Source organism: Microcaecilia unicolor, chromosome 11, assembly GCF_901765095.1.
Source record: "Microcaecilia unicolor chromosome 11, aMicUni1.1, whole genome shotgun sequence".
NCBI lineage: Eukaryota > Metazoa > Chordata > Amphibia > Gymnophiona > Siphonopidae > Microcaecilia > Microcaecilia unicolor.
Window position 1 is genome coordinate 152,300,937 of NC_044041.1, and position 12,665 is coordinate 152,313,601.

Genomic DNA, 12,665 nt, shown 5'->3' on the forward strand with positions numbered 1-12,665 from the left:
TGACGATCATTTGTAAAGGCCCGGAGAAATGCTTTAAGGGTCTGGTTAGTGCGTTCTGCCATGCCGTTGGTCTGGGGATGGTAAGCTGAAGAGAAATGCGTGGTAACTCCAAGGGCTGAGCATAAGGATCTCCAAAATCTAGAGGTGAATTGAGAACCTCTATCACTGATGATGCGGTGCGGTAGTCCATGTAATCGAAAAATGTGCTGGATAAAATGGGAGGCAAGAGCCGCCGCAGATGGCAGGGACCGCATGGGTACGAAGTGCGCCATGCGGGAAAACCGATCCACCACCACCCAGATGATAGTGTTGCCCTTGGAGCAAGGAAGATCCGTTATAAAGTCCATTGAGACCTCCTGCCAAGGTAACTGGGGTACCAGCAATGGTTGAAGAAGCCCCCAGGGCTTGCCTGGCAAAGACTTGGTACGGGCACAAGTAGGACATGTAGAGACAAACTGCCGAATCTCCTGAGCCATGTGCGGCCACCAAAAATAGCGGGAAATAAGATGAAAAGTCTTACGAAACCCAAAATGTCCCGAAAAAGCAGCAGAATGACCCCACTGGAGAACCTTGCGACGAGACCGGACAGGAACAGGAGTCTTAAGGTAGGCGGATGCCCCCACCATAGGGGAAAGGCAAGCAGGATTGAGCATAGGATAGAGCTCCTCAGGTTCCTCTGGTACATCAAAAGCTCGGGAAAGAGCATCCGCCTGTATATTCTTCTCCGCGGGACGGAACACCAAGTGAAAAGTAAAACGCGCAAAAAACAGGGACCATCGGGCCTGCCGGGGATTCAAGCGTTTGGCATCTTGTAAATAAAGTAGGTTTTTATGATCCGTAATGACCGTAATGGGGTGAGCCGCCCCCTCCAGCAGGTATCGCCATTCCTGAAAGGCGAGCTTCAGAGCCAGCAGCTCTCTGTCACCGATGGTATAATTACGCTCTGCTGGAGAAAACTTCTTAGAAAAAAAAAAACAAGGATGTCTCTTACCAGAGGAAGCAGTCTGGGACAGTACGGCCCCCACCCCCAAAGCAGAGGCATCCACTTCCACCACGAAAGGTTTAGTGACATCCGGACTTCGGAGCACAGGTGCAGACAAGAAAGCCTCCTTTAAGGTAGAAAAGGCGTCCAGAGCAGCTGGAGACCAGTGCCGAACATCCGCACCCCTCCGAGTAAGGGCTGTTAAAGGAGCTGTGAGGAGAGAATAATGGGGAATGAATTGTCTGTAGTAGTTAGCAAATCCAAGGAACCGCTGCAGAGCCCGGAGACCTTGGGGAAGAGGCCAGTCCCGGATAGCCTGTAGTTTAGCAGGATCCATTTGTAATCCAACAGCAGAGATAATATGTCCCAAAAAAGGAATAGTGGATTGATGGAATGCACATTTCTCCAATTTGGCAAACAGTCGGTGATCCCGGAGCCGTTGAAGTACCGTGCGCACATGCCTGGGATGATCCTGAGGAGAAGTGGAGAAGATCAGAATATCGTCCAAGTAAACAATGACTGAAGAATACAGGAGATCCTGGAAAATGAAGTTGATGAAATCTTGAAACACAGCCGGAGCGTTACAAAGACCAAAAGGCATGACACGGTACTCAAAGTGGCCTTCATGAGTATTAAACGCAGTCTTCCACTCGTCCCCCTGGCGGATCCGGATCAAATTGTAGGCCCCTCGGAGATCCAACTTAGTAAAAATGACCGCCCCCTGGAGTCGATCAAAAAGCTCCGGAATGAGCGGAAGAGGATAACGGTTCTTGACCGTGATGTTGTTAAGCCCTCGATAGTCAATGCAGGGTCGCAAGGACCCATCCTTTTTGGAGACAAAAAAAAAACCTGCCCCGGCAGGAGAAGAAGAAGGTCGAATGAACCCTTTACGAAGATTCTCCCGAACATAGTCCCGCATAGCTGCAGATTCATCCCGGGACAAGGCATATAATCTTCCTCTAGGAGGCATCGTGCCCGGCAACAATTCAATGGGGCAATCAAAAGGGCGATGGGGTGGGAGGGAATCCGCCTCCCGGGCATCAAAGACATCCGAAAACTCATCATATTCCTTCGGCAGACAGGCCTCACAGGGATGGAGGATTCCAGGCAGAGCTAGCACCTTAGTAGGAGGAGGGTGCACTGGTGTCAGACAAGTCTCAAAACAACGAGTACTCCATTGACTGATCTCTCCTGAAGGCCAGTCTATGCAGGGCGCATGCAGCCGCAGCCAGGGCATACCTAAAATTACAGGATGAATGGCTTGAGGTAAAATAAGAAACTGTATTTCCTCATGATGAAGGAGGCCCACCTGCATCCGAAGCGGAAGGGTGAGATGAGTAATCGGCTGGGGAAGAGTAGAGCCATGAATAGAAGTCACCTGCAGAGCTGGTTTACAGGGAACCACCGGCCTTCCTAGCCCCTGAAGTAGGCTAGCATCAATGAAGTTGCCCCCTGCTCCTGAATCCAGTAAAGCTAGGGTGTTTATTCTAAAGTCTTGCCACAGTAAGATAATCGGTACAGTCATCAAATTGTCCGGAAGGGCTCCTGAGTGACCCAAAACCACCCCTTCCACAAGGCTAGGGTCTAAGCATTTCCCGGCTTGTTGGGACATCCCTTCACAAAATGACCAGGTTTCCCACAATACATGCATAATTTATTACTCCTCCGGTGGGCCCGCTCAACAGCTGATAGTCGGTATCTGCCAATCACCATCGGCTCCTCCGCTCCCTCCGCAGCTGGACCCGCAGCCCCCTGAGGGGAGACCGTACGGTGTCTTTGAGGAGAGGTCCTTCGAGACGGACGAGAGGCACCCTGTTCTCGTGCCCGTTCCTGGAAGCGGACATCAATCCGGATACTTAGGGCGATTAAGGCGTCCAGAGTACTTGGAATCTCACGCCCGGCTAATTCGTCCTTAATACGCCCACTCAAGCCTTGCCAGAAAATGGCCGTAAGGGCCTCTTGATTCCATTTAAGTTCCGCAGCCAGGGTGCGGAATTGAATAGCATAGGCTCCAACCGAGCTGTTCCCTTGCTGAATCCGTAGAAGCTCACTAGCAGTAGAAGAGGGACGCCCTGGGACATCAAATACCATGCGGAACCTACGTAGGAATTCTCCTAGTTCTGAGAGGAGAGAATCCTGTTGTTCCCAGAGTGGTGAAGCCCAGGCCAAGGCAGGACCGGAGAGTAACGAAATGATGTAGGTAATCTTTAATTTGTCCGTAGGGAAGGAGGCAGGTTGCATGTCAAAGAGCATTTGACATTGATTCAGGAATCCGCGGCATGCGGAGGGTGTGCCGTCAAATCGGGGAGGTTCGGGCAAACGAAAAGCAGGATGGGATGGAGACGTCCTATTTGCTCCAGACGACGACCCTCGCTGTGCTGACATCTGAGAGCACACATCCTGTAGTACCCCAGACAATCTGTTAAGCTGAGCCTGCTGTTGTTGAAGGGCTTGGGCCAAGTCGGTCAGATCAGGCTTATCTGGCGAGCTCATGGCTTCGGCTTTCTGTCAGGCCTATTCCACGATCAGTGAGCCCCTGTGCCAAACACGTCTGGCAGCCAGACAGTTCTGATCTTACCTGGAGAATCAGGACAGGAACCTCCCCAGGAAAGAGGGACTGGAACCCAGGAGGGACAGCAGACAGATGGCCAGAGCCCAGTACCAGGTCAAAACAGAACTTCAAGGCAGACGGCAGGCAACAGCAAAGTCCAGGTCCAATCCAAGGTTCAGTGCAGGCGGCAGGCGAAAGCAAAGTCCAGGTCCAATCCAAGGTTCAGGGCAGGCGGCAGGCAAAAGCAAAGTCCAGATCCAATCCAAGGTTCAGGGCAAGCGGCAGGCAAAAGCAAAGTCCAGGTCCAATCCAAGGTTCAGGGCAAGCGGCAGGCAAAAGCAAAGTCCAGGTCCAATCCAGGGTTCAGGGCAAGCGGCAGGCAAAAGCAAAGTCCAGGTCCAATCCAAGGTTCAGGGCAAGCGGCAGGCAAAAGCAAAGTCCAGGTCCAATCCAAGGTTCAGGGCAAGCGGCAGGCAAAAGCAAAGTCCAGGTCCAATCCAAGGTTCAGGGCAAGCGGCAGGCAAAAGCAAAGTCCAGGTCCAATCCAAGGTTCAGGGCAAGTAATCCACAAAACACAGAACTCAGGAACCACACAAGCAGAAGCCGAAGCAAAGAGTTCTGCCAGCCTCTGTCCTTAAGTAGCCCCCTCCATCAGGAAGACAATCCTCAGCTGTCCGGGGGGTGGAGCCTGCAACCCGCTCCAGGGCTCTGGATAGGCTGGTCACCGAGAGAGGGCGGAGTCCCGCCGCGACCAGCCAATCCGGGCCCAGAAGGGGCGTTCTCCCTGCTCCCGGGCCCCGCGCCCGGAAGAGACTCTCCAGTTTGTGAGCGCCGGCGCTGCCATAATGGCCGGCGCTCTCCAGCCGCCACCGCGCAATAGCGGCGAACCGGCGCCGTCCAGGAGGCCAGCACGATTCCCTGCACACGCCGCCCGTAGCCAGCGATACCCCGCTCTCTCCTGCTCGCGGAGCGAGGCATCACTGCGGGCAGGGCGGCACAGGTAAGGGGCGTGACATTCGGGTCTTGCTTTTTGGCCTAGCCACAGCTCCCCGTACCTTTTCCAAGGTAATGGTGGTGGTAGCTGCCTTTCTCAGGTGAGAGGGTATCAGAGTTCACCCTTATCTTGACGACTGGCTCATCAGGGCGGATTCGGCAGACGAGAGCCGACTCGCCACGACCAGAGTTATAACGGTTCTTCAGACTCTGGGCTGGGTGATCAATTTGCCCAAAAGTCACCTGACCCCCTCTCAGTCTCTCGAGTATTTGGAGGTCTGGTTCGACACGGCCTCAGGGTTCATTTTTCTCCCCAACCACAGGTGATGCAAGCTTCAGAATCAGGTCCGTCTGCTCCTGTGGATGCCTCGCCCTCGAGCTTGGGACTTTGTTCAGCTCCTGGGATCGATGACGGCCACCATGGAGGTGGTTCCCTGGGCGAGAGCTCATATGAGGCCGCTGCAGATTGCTATGCTCCATCAATGGTCTTCGATTTCCCAGAAATACCAACGCAGACTTACGTGGCTCCCTGCGGCCTGGCATAGTTTGGGTTGGTGGCTCTCCGACAGGATGCTGCACCAGGGAATGCCGCTTGTGCTTCCTTCTTGGTGCTTGGTGGAAGCGGGCTGGTCCATCAATCAATTGGAACTGAGAGCGATATTCCAGGCTCTTCTGGCCTTCCACAAGACTCTGGAGGGGCTTCCTGTCCGTGTTCTGTCAGACAATATGACAGAGGTGGCCTACATCAATCACCAGGGCGGCACTCAGTGCAGGGCACTGGCCGCAGAGGCTGCTCAGATTTTCCTCTGGGCCGAGCTCCATTTGCATCTGCTGTCGGCAGTTCACATAGCAGGTCAGAGCAACGTGCAGGCCGATTTCCTCAGCAGACATCAAATCGACCCGGTGGAATTGGAACTGGCAGAAGAAGTGTTTCTTCATATTTATGCCAAATGGGGGACTCCCGGATTGGATCTAATGGCGTCTTCAAAGGATTGGATCTAATGGCGTCTTCAAATGCCAAAGACCCTCATTTTTTCAGCAGAAGGCGAGATCCTCTCGCTTGGCGGGGTTGGATGCACTGGCTCAACCCTGGCCCCCGGGCCTCCTGTATGTGTTCCCTCCTTGGCCCTTGATAGGCCGAGTCCTCCTGAGGATTCAACAGCACTGAGGCTTGGTAATTCTCATCGCTCCGGATTGGCCAAGGCGTCCGTGGTATGCGGATCTCCGTCGGCTGCTGGTGGAGACTCCAATCCCTTTGCCTCTGGTGCCGAACCTATTGGTTCAGGGTCCGGTGACGATGGAGGACCCCTGCTGATTTGGTCTTATGGCCTGGCTCTTGAGAGGGCGCTATTGAGAGACAAGGGCTACTCTAACAAGGTCATCTCTACTCTGTTCAAAAATACCATCCTGGGGACCCAGGCCAAACATATACCGCGAATTAGAAAAGAAAGACGGAAGTCCAAAAGACAGCCGGCGTGGTTGAAAAGTGAGGTGAAGGAAGCTAAAAGAAACACCTTCAGAAAATGGAAGAAGGAACCATTTGAAAATAACAAGAAGCAGCATAAGGAGTGCCAAGCAAATGCAAGGCGCAGATAAAGAAGGCCAAGAGGGATTACGAAAAAAAGATAGCATTAGAGGCAAAAAAACATAGCAAAAGGTTTTTTCGGTATATTAAAAGCAGGAAGCCGGCAAAAGAATCGGTTGGGCCGCTGGATGACCAAGGGGTAAAAGGGGCGATCAAGGAAGATAAAGATGTAGCGGAGAGATTGAATGAATTCTTTGCTTTGGTCTTCACCGAGGAAGATTTGGGTGGGATACCGGTGTCGGAAATGGTATTTCAAGCGGACGAGTCGAAGAAACTTACTGACTTCATGGTAAACCTGGAGGACGTAATGGGGCAGTTCAGCAAACTGAAGAGTAGCAAATCTCCTGGACCGGATGGTATTCATCCTAGAGTACTGATAGAATTGAAAAATGAGCGTGCGGAGCTACTGTTAGTGATATGCAATTTATCCTTAAAATCGAGCGTGGTACCGGAAGATTGGAGAGTGGCCAGTGTAACGCCGATTTTTTAAAAAGGTTCCAGGGGAGATCCGGGAAATTATAGACCGGTGAGTCTGACGTCGGTGCCGGGGAAAATGGTAGAGGATATTATCAAAAACAAAATTACAGAGCACATCCAAGAACATGGATTACTGAGACCAAGTCAGCACGGCTTTTGCGTGGGGAAATGTTGCCTGACCAATTTACTTCAATTCTTTGAAGGAGTAAACAAACGTGGACAAAGGGGAGCCAGTTGATATTGTGTATCTGGATTTTCAAAAGGCGTTTGACAGGCCGCGTCCTGGTAAGACGCAGTGGGTCACGCTTATCCTGATTCAACAATGCCTAAACGTAGAGGGAGGATAATGGCCAGAGCCTCCCCACTATCCTCCCCGTTACCTGGTCCGATTGATCGATTTGTGCGTCCACTCGGAGTTGACCAAGCTAGCGGAACGCCACTGGTAGGGAATGCTGGCTTTCGGGAGAATTCAGCTTCCCCCGGCTTGGAAACAACTTTAAGCCCTGCAAAGTGCAGTCCACCACCTCAACCGATTGGCGCTAGCTCCTTCCTGATGGAACCGACAGGGTCGCCCGAAGTGGGAGATGAGGGCCCAGAAAAACGTCAGTTGGAGATTCTTTCACCAACAATGGAGGGAACAGAGGGCAGTTTGCCCGAGGTGACACCACGGAGTGAGGGGAGAGGAGCTGAGGGTCATGGTGCGGCCCAAGAACAGCCTCTGCAAAGGTATGAACTTCCTAAAGAGTTTACAGCTAAACCAAAAGAAGTAACCTAGACGCAATATGGGATCTCATGTCGACCCTAGGGCAAATGTTTATCAAACAGACTAATGCAATTGTACCGAGAGTGAACTCTTTGGAACTTGTTTCTTTAAAGAGAGAGGAAGAAGTTAAGACTTTGGAAGTTAAATTGGATAAAATGGAACAAAGAGTTATGAAATTAGAAACTTTACCATTAACTATGGTAACAGATTTAACAAATCTCAGGCAAAGAATGGAACTCTTTGACAATTATACTAAAAATCATAACCTGAGATTTGTCAACTTTCCCCGGGTGCCAAACATTGCTCCTCTTGAGATGTTAAAACGATATCTGCATGATATTTTGACTATACCAGATCAGAACTTGCCATCATTTACCTATGCATATTACACCCCAGGGAACGACAAGAAATCAATTAATGACCAACCTATAGATGTTTCTCTTCTTTTGGAAGCCTCTGACTCTGAAAATGCAACTGCCGCCACCTTAGTGGCAACGGTTGCACTATTACCGGACAAGGATTGGATATTCCGTTTGTTTTTTCGTAATAAGGATAAACCTTTTTTAGGGTTTAAAATATTGCTTTTTCCTGATGTCTCTAAGGAGACTAGACGAAGGAGGAAACAATTCTTGCTCCTTAAGCCTGAAGTTTTGCACTTGGGGGGTACCTTTTTTTTAAGATACCCCTGCAAGTGCATAGTCAGGCTTGAGGGGAAAAAATACATATTTACGGAGCCTGCTCATATAACCGCACTAGTTAACTCGGCGAAAAAGGAAAAGCGTTAAATTTAAGTTATCTCCACTTACCAGAGATAGCATTATCCTATTATTTGTATTTTCTATGTTACCTTTTTTTGTTTGTTTTCTCCCTGATTTCCGAATTCTTGGATCCAAATTACGGACTTGAGTATCAAATTACCTTTGAAGTATTTCTTTGATTTGGTTGTTTCTAAACCTGATTATTATTTTATTTGATGGATGCTTTTCCCTAACAAGATGTTTCTTGTATAGTAATGTTGAAATGAATAAATAATAAATAAATAAATAAATAAATAAATAAATAAATAAATAAATAAAGGCGTTTGACAAGGTACCTCATGAAAGGCTACAGAGGAAATTGGAGGGTCATGGGATAGGAGGAAATGTCCTATTGTGGATTAAAAACTGGTTGAAGGATAGGAAACAGAGAGTGGGGTTAAATGGGCAGTATTCACAATGGAGAAGGGTAGTTAATGGGGTTCCTCAGGGGTCTGTGCTAGAACCGCTGCTTTTTAATATATTTATAAATGATTTAGAGATGGGAGTAACTAGCGAGGTAATTAAATTTGCTGATGACACAAAGTTATTTAAAGTCGTTAACTCGAGACAGGATTGTGAAAAATTACAGAAGGACCTTACGAGACTGGGAGACTGGGCGGCTAAATGGCAGATGACGTTTAATGTGAGCAAGTGCAAGGTGATGCATGTGGGAAAAAAGAACCCGAATTATAGCTACATCATGCAAGGTTCCACGTTAGGAGTTACGGACCAAGAAAGGGATCTGGGTGTCATCGTCGATAATACACTGAAGCCTTCTGCTCAGTGTGCTGCTGCGGCTAGGAAAGCGAATAGAATGTTGGGTATTATTAGGAGAGGTATGGAAAACAGGTGTGAGGATGTTATAATGCCGTTGTATCGCTCCATGGTGCGACCGCACCTTGAGTATTGTGTTCAATTCTGGTTGTCGCATCTCAAGAAAGATATAGTAGAATTGGAAAAGGTGCAGCGAAGGGCGACTAAAATGATAGCGGGGATGGGACGACTTCCCTATGAAGAAAGACTAAGGATGCTAAGGCTTTTCAACTTGGAGAAGAGAGTGCTGAGGGGAGACATGATAGAGGTATATAAAATAATGAGTGGAGCGGAACAGGTGGATGTGAAGCGTCTGTTCACGCTTTCCAAAAATACTAGGACTAGGGGGCATGCGATGAAACTACAGTGTAGTAAATTTAAAACAAATCGGAGAAAATGTTTCTTCACCCAACACATAATTAAACTTTGGAATTTGTTGCCGGATAACGTGGTGAAGGTGGTTAGCTTAGCAGAGTTTAAAAAGGGGTTAGACGGTTTCCTAAAGGACAAGTCCATAAACCACTACTAAATGGACTTGGGAAAAATCCACAATTCCAGGAATAACATGTATAGAATGTTTGTACGTTTGGAAAGCTTGCCAGGTGCCCTTGGCCTGGATTGGCCGCTGTCGTGGACAGGATGCTGGGCTCGATGGACCCTTGGTCTTTTCCCAGTGTGGCATTACTTATGTATTTATGTACTCTCTTGCAGGCCCGCAAGCGGTCTACCTCCGCAGCTTATACTCGGATCTGGTGCAAGTTTGAGGCGTGGTGTGTTTCAAAGGCGATCACACCCATGTGTGTTACAGTCTCGCCGATACTGGACTTTTTGCAGGGCGGCTTACAAAAAGGCCTGGCTTACAATTCCCTGCGAGTTCAAGTGGCAGGATTGGTATGCTTTCGAGGGAAAGTCTCTGGCTTGTCCCTTGCTGCGCATCCAGACATTGTCCGATTTCTCAGAGGGGCGCTTTGGCTCCATCCTCCCGTGCGGTCGCCGTGTCCGGCCAGGAACCTGGGGCTGGTGTTGAAAGCTCTCCAGCGTTCATCTTTCGAGCCGCTTAGGCAGGCTTCTGAGAAAGATGTGACTCTCAAGACATGACTTCGGCTAGATGCATTTCTGAGCTTCAGGCGCTTTCCTGTCGGTATCCTTTTCTACAGTTCTCGGAGTCCTGGGTAACGGTATGGACAGTGCCTTCGTTCCTGCCTAAGGTGGTTTCAGCGTTTTACCTGAAGCAACCCATTTTTATACCTTCCTTTTCTAGGGAGGACTTTCTGGATTCCTTTGGGCAATTGCGTCTTTTGGATGTACGCAGGGCTCTGTTGCAGTATCTACAGATGTCAAATGACTTCAGGACTTCTGATCACCTGTTTGTATTGTTGACAGGTCCTCGACGTGGGGGTCCAGCATCTAAGGCCACTATAGCCCGTTGGCTCAAGGAAGTCATTTTTTCTGCGTACCTGCTTTCAGGACGGTCTCCTCCTGAAGCGTTTAAAGTGCATTTCACGAAAGCGGTTTCCTCTTCGTGGGCTGAGACGGGTGCTCTTTCTCTTCATGAGATATGTCGTGCGGCTACTTGGGCTTCTCAGCTCTCGTTTGTACAGCATTACAAGCTGGATGTTGCAGCGAAGCAGGACGCGCATTTTGGTGCGCAAGTACTTGCTCGCGGAGTTGCCTGTTCCCACCTTACGTAGGAAGTGCTTTTGTGCATCCCATCAGTTAATGGATTCATCTGCTGTTGATGACAAGGAAGGGAAAATTAGGTTCTTACCTTGGTAATTTTCTTTCCTTTAGTCACAGCAGATGAATCCATGATCTCTCCCTGTCTGACTTTGTTGTTTGTCCAGATCTTTCATGCAGATAATGTAGCTCCTCGGGAGGAGTTGAAGACAAGTTCTCAGAGTTTCTACTTGCTGTTCTATTGCAGGAGGTTGAGATCGTCCCTCCTTTGTTTCATTATTGTTCCGATTCTGGGGCGTTTATTCACTGTGAGGAAAGTTTGTTATGTTGCTTTTTTTATTCACTCTGCTTTGGAAGTTTCATATACTGAGGCAGAAGGGGCTGGCTGTCCAGAGTCACTGTGTCTTTCAGTGTTCTCTATCTCCACCTGCTGGTATGTGGATACAACCCATCAGTTAATGGATTCATCTGCTGTGACTAAAGGAAAGAGAATTACCAAGGTAAGAACCTAATTTTCCCATGTTGAGTGTGATCTTAGTCTCTCAAATTTACTGCTGGTGCTGATTTCAATAGTTGGATTGTACCAAAGTGAGTTTTCTTCTGGAGCTTGTAAAGTGTATAGCTGTTATGGAGTAATACATCTTGGAGTTTGCAGATCGATTACCCTGCTGTTTTCTTGTAATACATAGACAATACAGACCCTTTAATGTTGACAGTGTGTGTGTATATAAAACACAAAGCATTGGGTGGCTAGGAATAATCTGTTGTAGTAACATATTAACATAGTGGATGATGGCAGAAAAAGACCAGCATGGCTGATCCAGTCAGCCCAGTAAAACTTTGTAGGTCTGTGTTCATCATAGATGTGCACAGCTGAACCTTATGTGACACTCCTACCCTAGTGCATTATCTGCTTTGCTTATTTATTTATTTGTTACATTTGTACCCCACATTTTCCCACCTATTTGAAGGCTCAATGTGGCTTACATAGTACCGTAATGGCGTTCACCATGTCGGTTGATAACAAATACAAGGTTATATTGTGGTCTGATGAGGTAGGTGTGTGTCAGGCACCACGAGGGTCAAAGGGAATGTAAATTGTTTATTGTTCCGTACAATCATTGGTTATACTGTCTTGCTGGGTGTGGTGATTTACGGTGGATCGGTGGGGTAAGCCTTTTTGAAGAGGTTGGTTTTTAGTGATTTCCTGAAGTTTAGATGATCATGGATTGTTTTCACAGCTTTTGGGAGTCCATTCCATAGTTGTGCGCTTATGTAGGAGAAGCAGGATGCGTAAGTTGTTTTGTATTTAATTTGAGTAATGTAGGTTTAGATATGATCGTGATAATCCGATTCTGTTTGTGGTTGGTAGATCTATGAGGTCTGTCATGTATGCTGGGACTACGTCGTAGATAATTTTGTGGACCAGGGTGCAGATTTTGAAGATGATCCTTTCTTTGATTGGGAGCCAGTGCAGTTTTTCTCGGAGGGGTTTGGCACTTTCGAATCGTGTTTTACCAAATATTAGCCTGGCTGCTGTGTTTTGGGCGGTCTGGAGTTTTTTTGTGAGTTGTTATTTGCATCCTGCGTAGATTCTGTTGCAGTAATCTGCATGGCTCAGGACCATTGATTGTATTAGGTTTCGAAAAAGTTCTCTCGGGAAGAAAGGCTTTAATTGTTTGAGTTTCCACATTGAGTACAGCATTTTCTTTATTACGGAGTTTACTTGGCTCTCAAGGGTAAGGTTGCGGTCGATTGTGACTCCCAGTATTTTTAGGCTGTCTGAAATAGGGAGGGTGTGTCCTGGGGTGTTTATGGTTGTGGGTTTGTACTTGTTATGGTGGGATGAGAGGATGAGGCAGTGTGTTTTTTCAGTGTTCAGTTTCAGTTGGAATGAATTTGCCCAAGAGTCCATGATGTTCAGGCCGTCATTGATCTCATTGGTTATTTCTGTGTCTGAAGGGAATGTAGATTGTTATGTCATCTGCATAGATGTACAGGTTAAGGCCTCGATTGGATAGGGACTT

The 12,665-nt window shown here is 48.3% G+C and overlaps 1 protein-coding gene across 3 annotated transcripts in view; it reads left to right on the forward strand.

The window, feature by feature from the left end:
- The window catches only part of MARK4 (microtubule affinity regulating kinase 4), a 672,690-nt gene that overhangs the window by 168,355 nt on the left and 491,670 nt on the right, over positions 1–12,665 (forward strand). The window lies entirely within an intron of this gene.